We start from the raw sequence: 15,766 nt of genomic DNA on the forward strand, positions 1-15,766 counted from the left end.
GATTATTCTCCTGAAAAGTGGGATTTATTTTGAAGTAGGTACTTACTTTCAAAATAGTTTCCAATTTTTTATGGTTTTTAAAGGTTTATGTTTTGGGGGAAAAAAGAACATGAAAAGATCTATTTATATTTTTATAAAATGTGTAATTTTAACAAGTTTAAAGTATGAAAATTGCCTTCCTTATTTTTATTTACTCTGATTATGATTAAATTATATTTATTTATTTACTTATTTTTGGCTGCGTTGGGTCTTTGTTGCTGTGCTCCGGCTTTCTCTAATTGCTTCAAGCAGGGGCTACTCTTTGCTGTGGTGCGTGGGCCTCTCACTGTGGTGGCTTCTCTTGTTGCGGAGCTTGGACTCTAGGGCGCAGGCTCAGTAGCTGTGGCGCACGGGCTTAGTTGCTCTGCGGCATGTGGGATCTTCCTGGACCAGGGCTTGAACCCGTGTCCCCTGCATTGGCAGGTGGTTTCTTAACCAGTGAGCCACCAGGGAAGCCTGATTAAATTAAAATTAAAACTTTCTTGTTTCCATCAATTTGAGGAAAACCAATAGAAAAGATTAGTGCAGTGGACAAATCTATATAAGGCACAAGGTTAGAGTAAGTTGAGAAGGAAATCCAGAAATAGAGAGGGAATTTTATTTGTTGAAATGTTGAAATTGTAGAGTATGTTTTAATTTCTTTACAGTTTAAAAGGCAGCATTTGTAATACATAATAATTTTAACCCTATAACATAAAAATTTATGAAAACACACAAAAGCAGAGACTAATATTATGAACCATGATACATCTTTCTCCTCTTCAAGTTTTCTTTTCAAGATTTTTACTTGTAAAAACCAGGTCAGTAGTCCTGTAGAGTATCCCATATTCTGGAGTTTTTTGATGTTTTCTTGTGGTGTCATTTAAATTGTTCCTCTTATCCCCTGTATTTCCTACCAATGTAAAGTAAGATCTAAATACCTGATTAGATTCTGCTTTTTTTCTGCACAACTATTCCACAGGTGGTGCTTTGTACTACATAATGTATCACGTTAAGAAGCACCTGTCTGGTTGACAGACTTTTAGTAATGCTAAGATGACCTGAGTTCAGGTGGGAGAAGTCCAATCCTTCTCTTGTGCAGCCCTCTGCCAAACTTTACCTAATAGCTTTTAGAAGAATCAGTTATTGCAACAGAGATTGCCAAATAGTATTTTTGTCACTTTTATCATTACTTCTATAGTTGTTATTGATGGCTGTCTTTCTTCTGTAAGGAAGAGCTTTGCTTAATCAAATACACTAATATAGATACTTTGCAAATCAATTCAAACAAGAAAGGCAGGATAAATGCTTAATTCTTTTGTTCTAGTTACCAGTTTCCAGAGTAAAAAATTAGTACTCTGGCCACCTCCAATGGTGACCAAAGAGGGTTTTCTTTTGTTGTTGTTGTTTTTAAATTTTTGTCTGTTCACTTTTTAACCATTTCTGTTTCTTCTTTCTTAAAAATGAACTCATTACAAATGCAACAAAAAAAGAATTAAATACCTAGTATTAAATCTAACTAAGGCGGTAAAAGACCTGTACTCAGAAAACTATAAAACACTGATTAAAGAAATTGAAGACAATACAAACAGATGAAAAAATATACCATGCTCATGGATTGAAATAATTAATATTGTTAACATGACTATACTACCCAAACAGATTCAATGCAATCCCTATGAAAATACCAATGCCATTTTTCATAGGATAAGAAGAAATTTGTACGGAAACACAAAAGACTCTGAATAGCCAAAACAATATTAAGAAAGAAGAACAAAACTGGAGGTATCATGCTCCCTGATTTCAAAGTATATTACAGGGCTACAGTAATCAAAACAGTATGATATGCGCACAGAAACAGACACATAGATCAATGGAACAGAATAGTGAGCCCAGAAATTAACCCACACTTATATGGGTAATCAGTCTATGACAAATGAGGCAAGGATATACAATGGGGGAAATATAGCCTCTTCAATAAATGGTGTTGGGAAAACTGGACACCTACATGCAGAAGTATCAAACTGGACTACTTTCTCACACCATGCACAAAAATAAATTCAAGACAGATTAAAGACTTAAATGTAAGACCTGAAACCATAAAACTTTTAGAGGAAAATACAGGCAGTATGCTCTTTGACATGTCTTAGCAATATTTTTTTGGATATGTCTCTTCAAGCAAGGGAAACAAAAGCAAAAAAAAAAAAAAAGAAATGAGACTACATTAAACTAAAAAAACTTTTGCACAGTGAAGGAAATTATCAACAAAATGAAAAGGCGGTCTACTGAATGGGAGAAGATATTTGCAAGTGATATACCTGATAACGGTTAATATCCAAAATATGTTAAGAACTGATACAACTCAACATCAGAAAACCAAAGAACCTGATTTAAAAATGGGTAGAGGACCTGAACAGACATTTTTCCAAAGAAGATAAACAGATGGGGACAGATGAAAAGATGCTCAACATCACTAATATAAGGGAAATGCAAATCAAAACCACAATGAGATATCACCTCACACTGTCAGAATGGGTGTTATCAAAAAGACAACAAATAACAAGTGTTGGGGAGGATGCAGAGAAAAGGGAACCGTCACACACTGTTGGTGGGAATGTAAATTGATGCAGCCACTGTGGAAAACAGTATGGTGATTCTTCAAAAAATTAAAACTAGAACTACCATATGATCCAACAATTCCACTCCTGGGTATTTATTCAAAGAAAATGAAAACATTAAGATATATGCACCCCTATGTTCATTGCAGCATTATTTACAATATCCAAGATATGAAAGCAACCTAAGTGACCACCAATAGATGAATAGATAAAGAAGATGTGGTGTATATATGCAATTGAATACTATTCAATCACATAAAAGAATGAAATCTTGCCATTTTTGACAACACGGATGGACCTGGAGGGTATTATGCTAAGTGAAATAAGTCAGGCAGAGAAAGACAAATACTGTATGATTTCATTTATATGTGGAATCTACACAAAACAAAACAAATGAACAAACATAGCAAAACAAAAATGGAGTCATAGATACAGAGAACAAACAAGTGGTTGCCAGAGGGGAGGGAGTGGGGGAAGGAGAGACGTAGGGGAGAGAGATTAAGAGGTACAAACTTTCAGTTACAAAATAAATGAAAAAAAATAATGAACTCATGAATTTTTATATATTCAATGTGTTTAAATCAATTGCAGTCATTTTTTCTCTTCAGTGCTCAAAATGTCGCATCTCTTTTCAACCCATCTCTGATTCCTATGTCCTTTGATATGATCCAGTTAATCCTGATAGTTTCCTCGGTTTCAGGCACACATGTACACACACACACACACACACACACACACACACACACACACACACACTCTCAGAGTCTCAATCCATCTTGTACATTTCCTGTTTCAAGTTTGGAATCAATCATTTTCCAAGCACCTAACAGGTGGGGAATTTCCAGTAGACCACACTTTTGTCACTAAGGGTGATCATTGCTTCTAGGCTACCATTCGTTTCTAAGTCTTTTCAGTGTGTGAACTAGGAAATATGCATTTTTCAAAATTGTGTGAAACACAAAACATAAAATGTACCATCTTCACTATTTTCAAGTGTATAGTTCAGTAGTATTAAGTACATTCACCTTGTTGTACAACAATCTCCAGAATACTCTTCATCTTGCAAAACTGAAACTCTACACCCATTTGTTGCTGTTGACAACTCTCCATTTTCCCAACCCCTAATCCCTAGCAACCACATCTTCACTTTCTGTCTCTATGAATTTGACTACTCTAAGTACCTCATATAAGTGGAATCATACAATATTTGTCTTTTTTGACAGCCTTATTTCACTTAGCTTGATATCCTCAGGCTCATCCATGTTGTACCATGTGTCAGAATTCTCTTCCTTTTAAAGACTGAATAATCTCATTGTATGTATGTACTGTGTTTTGTTTATCTGTTCATCCATGGATAGACATTTGGATTGCTTCCACCATTTGACTATTGTGAATAATGCTGCTGTGAACATGGATGTACAAATACCTTCTGGTGACCTCACTTTCAATTCTCCTAGGTATGTTCCCAGAAGTAGAATTGCTGGATCATGTGGTAATTCTATTTTCATTGTTTTAAAAAAACCACCAGAATTTTTCCACAGCAGCTGCACCATTTTACATCCCTGTCAGTAGTCACAAAGCTTCTAGTTTCTCCACATCCTCAGCCTGTACTTTGTATTACTTTTTTCTATAGTAGCCATTCTAATGGGTTTAAAGTGGTATCTCATCGTCGTTTTGATTTGCAATTCCCTAATGATTAGTAAGGTTGAGTATCATATGCTTATTGGCCATTTGTACATCTTCTCTGGAGAAATGTCTGTTCAAGTCCTTTGCCCATTTTTTATTGCATTGTTTGTTTTTTTGTTGTTGAGTTGAAGTTCTTTATATATGCTGGATATTACCCCCTTATCACATATATGATTTGCAAATATTTTCTCCCATCCCATAGGTTGCCTTTACATTCTGTCCATTGTATCCTTTGATACACAGAAGCTTTTAATATTGATGTAGTCCAATTTGTCTATTTTTACTTTTGTTGCCTGTGTTTTTGTTGTCACATCTAAAAAGTTGTTGCCAAATCCAATGTCATGAATCTTTTCTCCTATGTTTTCTTCTAAGAATTTTATAGTTTTGGGTCTTATGTTTCAGTCTTTGATATATTGTGAGTTAATTTTTTTTAATTTATTTTATTTATTTATTTTTGGCTACATTGGGCCTTTGTTGCTCTGCGTGGCCTTTCTCTAGCTGCGGAGAGCGGGGGCTACTCTTCGTTGCAGTGCGTGGGCTTCTCATTGCGGTGGCTTCTCTTGTCGTGGAGTATGGGCTCTAGGCACGCAGGCTTCAGCAGCCGCGGCTCACAGGCTCTAGAGCGCAGGCTCAGCAGTTGCGGCACACGGGCTTAGTTGCTCCGTGGCACGTGGGATCCTCCCGGACCAGGGGCTCAAACCCATGTCCTCTGCATTGGCAGGGAGATTCTTAACCACTGTGGCACCAAGGAAGCCCTGTGAGTTAATTTTTTATATGGTAAAATGTAAGGATCCAACTTTTGCATGTGGCTATCCAGTTTTCCCAATACTATTTGTTGGAGAAATTGTTCTTTCCCCATTGAATAGTCTTGGCACCCTTGTTGAAAATCATTTGAGCATATATGTGAAGATTTATGGGCTCTCTATTCTTTTCCATTTGTCTGTATATCCATCTTTATGCCAGTACCACACTGCTTTGATGACTGCAGTTTTCTGATAAGTTTTAAAATCAGGAAGTTATGAGACCTCCAAATTTGTTCGTCTTTTTCAAGACTATTTTGGCTATTCAGGGTCCTTTGAGATTCAATATGAATTTAGGATAATTATTTCTACAAAAAAAAAGTCATTGGGATTTTGATAGGGGTTGCACTGAATCTACAGATCACTTTGGGTAATACTGATATGTTAACAATATTAAGTCTTACAATCCATGAACATGAGATGTTTCTCCATTTATTTGTTTCTTCTTAATTTCTTTCAGCAACGTTTTATAGTTTTCAATGTACCTTCGTGGTTAAGGTTACTCCTAAGTATTTTATTCTTTTTGATGCTATTGTAAATTAAATTGATTTCTTAATTTCCTTTTTGAATTGTTCATTATTAGTGTATACAAGCACAACAAATTTTTGTGTATTGATTTTATATCCTACAACTTTGCTGAAAAGAACTAACAGTTGTGAGTGTGTGTGTGTGTGTGTGTGTGTGTGTGTGTGTGTGTAATCTTTAGGGTTGTATACAAATTAGATCGTGTCCTCTAAAAACAGACATAATTTTAGTTTTCCTTTCCAATTTGGATGCCTTTTGTTTCTTTTTCTTGCTTAATTGCTCTGTCTAGGATTTCCAGTACTATGTTGAATAGAAGTGGTGAAAATGAGTATCCATATCTTGTGATATCTTGTGATCTTAGAGGAAAAACTCTCAGCCTTTCACAATTGAGAACGATGTTAACTGTGGGATTTTCACATATGGTCTTTATTATCTCGAGGTAGTTTCCTTCTATCCCTAGTTTGTTGAGTGTTTTTACCATGAATTAAATGGAATATTTTTAATAGCAAGATTTAGAATGAAAGCTGCAGTAAGCAATTGCTTTCAAAAATGTTATTTTAATGTTACTTTGTAATATTCCATGGTATTGAAATAATCATCATATTAGTTGCTAAATAAATAATGAATGATACTGGGACTTCCCTGGTGGTCCAGTGGTTAAGACTCCCTGCTTCCACTGCAGGGGGCGTGGGTTTGATCCCTGGTTTGGGAACTATGATCCCACATGCTATGGGGCATGGCCAAAAAAAAAAATGAACAAGTACTTATTCATTCATTCAATGACTATTTCTTTGCTCTCTACTTGTTCCAGGCACTTCTGGGAGCTGGGATAGGCAGACAAATTAGCTGCTCTTCTGGAATTTGCACTTTAGTGGAAGAAGATAGAAAATTATCAAAGAAAAAATAAATAGAAAAATATCAGCTAGTGACTGGAGCCATGCAGAGATTTAAACTATGGCAATGTGATGGAGAGGGCCTGGGAGGCTTTAGGTTGGGGGTTAGAAAGACCTTCTAAAGATGTGATAGTTAAGCTGAAATCTTATTGACAAGAAGGAAGTACACATGTGAAGAGCATTTCAGGTAGAGGGAATGACAAGCACAAAAACTCCAAGATAGGAACATGCTTGGTGAAGTCATGGAAATATGGCTAAAGTATAGTGGGCAAAGGGGAGATGGTTTAAGATGAGGTCAAATAAGACAGGTGGTGATATTATTTTCAATGAAAGAGAAGCAATATAATCGTATATGTAAAGCACTATGTTAGACATATAAACACATCAGATACAGTCACTGCCCTTAAGAAAGATAGAATCTTATAAGACGTCTAATGAAAAATACGTACCTGATCAACATTGGAATAATTTGATTCAACAACCTCAGTTATGCCTGTATGCTTGTTCACATGATATATAACAATGACAATCTTGTGTCATCCTTTCCTTCTTGAGAAAAAAATATAATACCGATATATGTGTATGTATTATATATATATTTCAATTAAGAGGTAGACAAGGAGTAACATAGATGGAGATGAAAATGTCCCCTTATTATTATTGGAAATGCTGGTATTGGAGAACATGGGTTATATGTGCAAAGAGATTGACGTTTTATTCCTGACCTTCAGAATTACAGACTTACCTGACTAGTCGCAGTGGAGGTGGAACAGGGCAGACAATATCTCTTGTGTAAAATGACAAAAGAGATCAGAGACGGTAAAGTGCAGTGAATAAACGTCTGGACCCTAGAGCCAGACTGCCTGCGTACCAATCTTGGTTCTGTTACTTATTCGTTTTTCAAAGTAACCTCTCGTCTCAGTTCCCTTGCCTATAGATGTGGATAATACTAACACCGCTTCATATAAAGAATTACGCACAATGTGTTCTTCATCTTGTTCGTTATGCACACATAATACTTACTAAATATCTTTCCATAATCAATGCATTCAGTTCTAACTCATTCTTTTTTAAAGCTGTTGATGATTTCATTCCCTGGACGTATTAGAATTTATTTAATCAATTTTGCCATTTCCTGAATGTCACACAGTTGGAATTGTACAGGATGCAGGCTTTTCAAAAACTGGCTTCTTTCACTTAGTAACATACATTTAAGTTTCCTCCCTGTCTTTTCATGGCTTGACAGCTCGTTTCTTTTTAGCACTGAATAATGTCCCATTGTCTGGAGGTACCGTGGTTTATTTACCCATTCACTTACTGAAGGTCATCTTGGTTGCTTCCAGGTTGTGGCAGTTATGAATAAGTCAGTATAAACATTCGTGTGCAGGTTTTTGTGTGGACAGTTTTTCAACTCCTTTGGGTAGATACCAAGGAGGGTGATTGCTAGCTCATATGGTACGAGTATGTTTAATTTTGTAAGAAGCTGCCAAACTGTCTTCCAAAGTGGCTGCACCGTTCTGCGTTCCCACCAGCAATGAACGAGAGTTCCTGTTGCTCCACATCCTCGCCAACATTTGTAGTATCAGTGTTCCAGATTTTGGCCATTCTAGTATGTGTGTAGTGGTATTTCACTGTTGCTTTAGTTTATTCCTAATGACATATGATGTAGAGCATCTCCTCCTGTGCTTACTTGTCTTCTGTGTATCTTCTCTGGTGAAGTGTCTGTTAAGGTCTTTGGCCCATTTTTTAATCAGGTTATTTGTTTTCTGATTATTAAGTTTTAAGAGTTCTCTGTATATTTTGGATAACAGTCCTTTATCAGCTATGTCTTTCGCAAATATTTTCTCCCTACTGGTGAAATTTTAATTGATGAGTTTCATTTCTACAGCCGATGTTGTGACTGTAAGAGAAAAACAGTCTAGCTGACATTTTAGGCATGTGGCAGCCATAAGCAGTTATAAATAGGGAATTCTTGTGATCATAGACTGAAAAGCCTATGACATCAGCCAACAACAATGCAGAAATCCTAAAAGAGAAGAGCCACAGGGCTTGTTATTCTTAATACTAAATGGAAAATATTCTTGGGAAGTATAATTAAAATTAATTTAGAATTGTTCTCAATCTAATTAAAAATTTACAACAGTTTTCAATCAGGGTGATTTTTAGATATAATTTGAAGGCATTTAAGTCCTAGTATGTAAAGTTGGAAATTTGAAATAAAATGTTCTGGTTTTCCTTTGAAATTTATTTTACATTGAAAAGTAAACACAAACAGCACACTCTTTAGTCATGTGGTTTGATCACAGAAGATTGTACTTTCTCTGTTCTACCTCCTACAGGTTAAATAACACTGCAGGGAAAATCTTATTATTGCAAAATATTTGGAGGTGTATCTGATGTTTAAAAAAATTGTTTTAGATAAGATTAATTAGTACACAAGTCAAGATTCCAAGCCCACAACAACAAAGAAATGTGTTTAGGCTCCTGGTCTATAAAAGGGACTTTGTTTAAAATAGTGATTTTTAATGTTTTGGGATTAAGATCCCATGAAAACCAGAATTATCTGCAAAAATGCAGATCTGTATAAGTGAAATTGTGTCTATAGTTTTGGGGGGCCATGGATTCATTGTTTCCCATACCCAGGCACACGGCAAGAACTCTCTCTAAAATGTTATGGGGATTAATTTGGGGGAGGAGGGCTGTATCACTTACCAAACAAACACACCTTTTAGCTAACCTACTTGTCCCACTCCCTGATGAACCTGGCCCCAAATCCACCTGCTCCTAATTCAAATTGCCAGATTTTCTCAAGATACTCGCAAGTATTTACATGAGGAGAGAAATAATGTTGTTTTAGAGTCTCTAGCCATAAGTTGCTGGTAGCACCATCATTTCCTGTACTGAGTGACCCCAGTTCCTAAAAATACCTCCAGCACTATTCAACTGCTTACATTTGGCATAGTCTTCATTCTTATTTGGGAAGGCACATTCCCTTCTCCAGCTGAAGAAACTCAGTGTCTGAAAAGAGCTGCCTAAAAACACTGTTCCCTCTGGGCTCTTAAAAATGTTCAGCCTCTGAAAGCTGGCGGGGAGTGCTCACACCCAGCGGAGGCAATACTCCATGGACTGAGCAAGAAAAAAATGAGCACGCTATATATGGAAAACAGGAAGCTGAACAGTTGAGGCAGCCTTACTCATACGTGGCCCATATTCAGATCCATAACCCAGCAACCGTGAACTGTCTAGAAAAGGAAAAGACTCAGTGGCTAGCCCTAAGCTGGAAGGGCAGACTGTTCTGACACTCTTCCAGCTTACTTTTAAATAAGCAAAGGAATAAAGCACTAACGAAAGCCTCAGGATGGGCTAGTCCAGTACACTGCCACATACCGTACATATACAGTTGCCGATGACCTTGTGGCAAACCAGTGGTTCCTCTGGCAGTTATAACAGGGTATTGAGCAGTGTTCACTCAGTCAAAGCTCCAAGGACAAAAATAAGAAGTTGCAAAATAAGTGAACTTCCAGTTTCTTTGCAATATTTGATTATTTGTATGTTATTTGTATATTTGGAGACAGAAAAAGGAGGAACTGGAGGACCATCTCAACATTCCTTGGTTTTCAAAATGTTAATAATTCCCAGGGCTATTTTTTTTTTAAGCCAGGGCACAGAGATTCACACTGTAATAGAGAGAGTTTAGTGTCTTAGGTAAAGGAATGAAGTTATTTATGATTCAGAAGCACATCCACATACGTATTATAGGGAATTATCGGAGACTTCTATTCCTTCTAACATCATCCGCTCATCTTTTTCTTTTTTTATATTTAAAGAAGGTGGCAGATGAGAAAAATATATCCAGATCGCTCTGTAGAAACATTTCTTAGAAAAGCAGCTGAAGACTTACCTAGCCACTGGCAATCAATCTGCTCCGGAAGCCATCGCACACTTTTACAATGGTATTTAAAACCCAAGTCTGTTGATCAGCCAAGCTACTTTCTAGGGTTTTCTTTCATTAAATCTTCTGGTAGGGCATCTATATCACATAGGAGCTGCCTAATTCATTTCACTTATCCCCACACAATTTTTTTCCTGATGATCAGTGTTGGAATTGGTCTTCACCTGTAAATCTGGGATCTGATTTGCATTGTGTCCCTATGTATCCCCTTTGAATTGCTAAAATTACTTTTTTGTTTTCCCTCGTTGTCTGGACACTCTTATTTATAGGGTGATGGTACGATCTATCATCTGTATCAGGATGTACTTTTGAGAATGAAAAGGGGTGCTATTAATAATTATGCTTGGACAACACATAAACTGGGGTTATCTGGACATACTGGGACACAAAGTCATACTTATTTTTTTTTAATAAATTTATTTATTAATTTATTATTTTTGGCTGCATTGGGTCTTCGTTGCAGCACAAGGGCTTTCTCTAGTTGTGGCGAGCAGGGGCTACTCTTCGTTGTGGTGTGCAGGCTTTTCATTGTGGTGGCTTCTCTTGTTGCAGAGCACAGGCTCTAGGCACGCAGGCTTCAGTAGTTGCAGCATGGGGGCTCAGTAGTTGCGGCACATGGGCTTAGTTGCTCCGCGGCATGTGGAATCTTCCTGGACCAGGGCTGGAACCCGTGTCCCCTGCATTGGCAGGTGGATTCTTAACCACTGCACCACCAGGGAAGTCCCCACACTGTTTATTTAAAACTGATCTGATATGGGTTGAGCCATAATGTGCCAGCCAGTGGTCAAGACCAAAACATTTTTGTCTTGGGTATACTCCTGTTCTCACAATGCAGGTATTCACCCTTTGCTCTAACCCCATGGAGTCTTGCCCAAGTGATATGATTATTGCAATTGGAAAATCATTTATAAATGAATGTGTACTAAAATATTTGCCTGTAAAATGTTATAGTTTAGAGGCTTTTCCACTTTCAAAAGATTGAAAAGGCTTCAAGTTATCATGGGATGATTTGTGGCTTACTGGACAGGATAATATTTGACAGGCTGAGTCCCAAAAGTGTTCAAACTACAAGAGAAAGACAGCATTCCACTCCTGAGTCAACATTGACTCACTCCCACTCCCAATTCTGTATTCCATAATCATGTGATTAAAAACAAGCGGAGTCATATTCATGACATGTTTCTTTAATTTCTTGTTTCCTCAAAGCTCATGACTTCGGTACATAAATTGCTTCTCACACTTTAGTTTAGCCAAATGTTCTGATGTGGTCCCAGGGGAGCAAAAGGACCCATTTAGTCATTTATCAACTATTAGCTGAGCCCCTATTGCGTGACCTGGAACAGTGTTTGACACTGGGATTAAAAAGATGATTACACTGCCTTTGAAATAATTTAGTTTAGTGTTGTGTAAATGTGAACCTCTTAATATTCTTGTGGCAAATCACATAGGGATGAAAGTTCTGGGAAATGTAGTGCAAGTCAAGCATGGAAAAATTACGCTTTACCTTTGGAACTGTAATCTATGCTGAGACCAGGCCAGTTCTGATCAATTTTGGAGTGGTATAACCAGTATCTTTAAATTCAAGGATGTTGAGGTGTGATGGCAGCCGCACCACTGGGTTATTAATATAGAAACATTATTTTTTTATTTTTTTTAAGTACAGTTGATTTACAATGTTGTGTTAGTTTCAGGTGTCCAGAAAAGTGATTCGGTTATATATATAATATTTATGATATATATTATATACATATTTTCAGATTTTCCATTATACGTTCTTATAAGTTATGGAATATAGTTCCCTGTGCTATACAGTAGGTCCTTGTTGTTTATCTGTTTTATATATAGTAGTGTGTATATGTTCATCCCAAAGTCCTAATTTATCCTACCCCCCCCTTCCCCTTTGGTAACCATGGGATTGTTTTCTATGTCTGTGAGTCTGTTTCTGTTTTGTAAGTAAGTTCATCTGTATCCTTTTTTAGATTCCACAAATAAGGAAACATCATTTAGTCTCTTAGGTTTGGTCATCCATTAAGTGGGAAAAATCATTCTCATTTCTTTAGAGGTTTCCAGAGATTATCTAACCAACAGATTCGATTTTGCTGGCGAGCAACGGGCAAAATTTCCATAGATGGGATTGTTTTGTTTTCTCTTATTTAAGATTGGCAGCCAAATGGGCATCGCGGCTTCTAATCTCCCCCAAACGAAACACCAGTTTCACAAACCTAATAATTCGAGTTCTGTGCCCAACAGGGTGCTACAGCTCACCACGTGGCAACACACATTTTCAGCTAACAGAATGGCAGCCTGCCAGCAGCATATTCTGAGTTACCGGGTTTCAGTATGATGCCGGTTGGCACAAGTTTCAATCCTCTTATCAAAATGCGCCCAGCCATGCTCATAATGAAATGTTTCACTTCTCTTAAATGTCCCTTCTCCAGCCCCCTGTCCACCTACTCAAAAAAGTGAGGATGAACAGAAACCGTATCAAGGATGAAACTTTTCCTTCTCATCCCTGCGCCCCAGATTAACCTAACAAAAGCTGCTCCCCAACTCACCAGTTTTTCTCTAAAACTTTCCTCATCTCCATCTTTCCTGGCACCCATTTCCTCCCTGAGTCTTCCCCTTTCTCAAAGACATAAGTCAAGCAAATCCTCACGCCAGAAAAATAATACCGGCTTTAGCCACTTCCCTTCCAAAAGGGAAACGTTTTTGGTCCCACGAAGCCTTGCAAGGTGAGTGACTAAGTGTCTCGATTTGTCGGGGACTGAGGCGGCTCCCGGGAGGCAGGGCTTCCAGGGTTCAAAACCGGGCAGTCCTGGGCCAGCCGGACGGACCGCGAGCCGGACACACGTGCGGCTTTGGGGAAGCAGCGCCTAAGACAGGCCGAGAAGGAGGCTCCGGAATTCCCTCACGGGAGGATATTACGGCGCGCAGGGCCGCGCAAACCCTCCCTCTCCCGGCAGCAAAGGAAACTGAGGCACCGCGAAGGCCGCGGCGGAGTCTGTCGCCCGACCCTGCCGCTCCTTTGTCCCGGGGGCCCCCTTCTCTCCCCCGGTCCCGCACCGCCCCTGCCCGATTCCTCCCCCTCCCCCAGCGGGCACGGCTGACGCGGCCCGGGAGGAATGCGCTTCCGGAGGGAGAGGGCGGCGGCGGCGGCCTGAGGAGCGGGATCGCCGCGCCTGGGAGGCGGTGCCGCGGGGGTCGTTTCCTGCCGGGAGGCGGCCCCACGCCGCTGAGTCTCCTCCTCCCGCCCGAGAGGAGGAGGCGGAGCCGCCGCCGCCGCGCCCGAGCCCGAGCCCGAGCCCGGGAGGCCACGCCAGCCCTGGGGACAGGCCGAGCGGGAGCCGCGGAGCACAGGCTGAGCCGACCGCGCGGGCTGGACGCCGCGGGAGAAGGTGGGCCCGGGCGGGCGGCGTGTACGGTGCGCGGCCGGGCCAGGGCCGCGGGGCAGGCGTGGGGGCCGCGGCCTCGGGGCGGATTCCAGTCGTCGGGCGGGGGAGGAAGTCGGGCCGCGCCCGCTCCCGGACCTTCCCGGCCGGGGGGCGTCGGAGGGCGCTGGCCTGCCCGGGCTCTGCCCCCCCTCCCGAGCCGCGGTCGCGGAGGCCCGGGGCCGGGACCCTCCGCTCGGACGCCGGCCGTGGGCACTACCCCGCGGGCTAGGCGCGGACGGGCCTCCGCGGGCCGGTGTCCGGGGAGCGGCCTTGACCCCGGCTGCCCCGAGACGCCGGCTGCCCCGAGACGCCGGCTGCCCCGAGACGCCGGCTGCCGGGCCTCCACGCGGGGACCACTCACCCCCGGCTCCAGTTCTGCGCCTGGGGCGTCGCTGAGCCGTCGGGAAACGGGGCGCGGGGTCGGCGCGTCCTGTGGGCCCTTTGCCCTAATGCTGGGTGTAGACGCCGCGGCGGTGTCCAGGGCTAATGCCCGACCTGTGCCTGATTCGTGCCGTTCCTTATGCTTCAGAAGAAGTTGAATTTTCAAGAATGCTAGTATTTAATGCCTGAGCAATTTTTGTTTCATCAGATTTGTGCTTTTGAGTCAAAACCTAGCGCTAGTAAATTACGCTCTTTAAGGTTCCAATTCCCCATCTGTAAAATGGGAACAATACCTACACTAATAATAAAACTAGTAACTGTTATAATAACGACAGTAAGGGCCAAGCTTAGCTCTACGCACTTTACCTTTATTTTCTCGTTTAATCCCGGAACCGGTCCGACGAGGTAGGTGCCGTTTTTAATCCCTGTTTTACAAATGAAGAAACTGAGGCACAGGGAGTGTAGGTGGTCATCCACCTGTATGAAGACAACCCGTGGGGTCTAGCAACCCATGTTTGAACCACAAGTAACTTTGCAAAAGTGCAGTGTAGTGAAAAGCAAATGTAAAATGGAAGACACCTAGAGTAGATGCTCAATAAATATTAACTCCTTTTCTTTCCTTCTTGGTATATTAAAAAGATTTTTTAAAAAGTCTCAGCATGTGATTGGTAATGTTATTAGTAAGGTTTCTTTGGATCTGCGTTCCACAGAAATAGGTGGGTAGAATTACTGGATTATTTTTTATTGTTGTTTTGATTGTACAAAAATAACAAATGCTTATTGAATTTTGATTAGGCATCTTTCTTAAACTATATCCAGCCTTTACAATAGGTTGTGTAATAGACCACTTTAGAAATGACTAAGGGATTTTAGTTGCAAGTTACCTCTTCTAGCTTTGTGGACATTTAGGCCCACGGACGGGGTCAGGGCTTACTTAAGAGTCCCACTAAAATGTTCTATTTGAAAATAATTTTAGTTCATTGATTGATAATAAATGAGGGACTGAAGATGATTAACTGATAAATAGAAAACACATGAAACAAATCAATATTTTGGTTACAGGTGTTTGAGGAGAAAGCCATTTTACTCGCCCTAAAATTCATTCCCTAGTTAAGAAGACAAGGGGATGTGGTTAATACTTTACTCTTGTGAATAGAAAGCAAACAAACTCCAAATTAAGTCATGTATGTTGACTTCACAGGCCTAAAACGTTAAGTTTTTGTAATGTCGATTCTTTTTAAAAGAATGTTAAGTTCTCTATTAAGATTATTTTCCCAATATTCTGTGTGTGCACAGAATAGAATAGAATCAGCAGTATTGAAAATCACTGGATTTAGGTGGCTTTCTCCTCAACTTTCTGGTCAGTATAATTAAAAGCTGCCCCAGATTAGCATCGCTGAATGACCATGTAGTTCTATATTGGGGTCGATAAATTCTTAACTCCTGGAGAAACTCTGGGGAC

The 15,766-nt window shown here is 40.1% G+C and overlaps 1 protein-coding gene across 3 annotated transcripts in view; it reads left to right on the forward strand.

Moving 5' to 3' along the window:
* The window catches only part of ITGB1 (integrin subunit beta 1), a 201,489-nt gene that overhangs the window by 144,699 nt on the left and 41,024 nt on the right, over window positions 1-15,766 (forward strand). Inside the window, exon 1 of one of the 3 annotated variants that reach the window (XM_079910582.1) lies at window positions 13,382-13,887. The exons of the other annotated variants lie outside the window; for them this stretch is intronic. The gene's annotated coding sequence lies outside the window, so the exon portion shown is untranslated. Of the gene's footprint in view, window positions 1-13,381; window positions 13,888-15,766 lie in introns of those variants that run through there. 3 annotated transcript variants of the gene reach the window in all.

The sequence above is a fragment of the Stenella coeruleoalba genome (genome assembly GCF_951394435.1).
Source record: "Stenella coeruleoalba genome assembly, chromosome: 2".
Classification (NCBI taxonomy): Eukaryota; Metazoa; Chordata; class Mammalia; order Artiodactyla; family Delphinidae; genus Stenella; species Stenella coeruleoalba.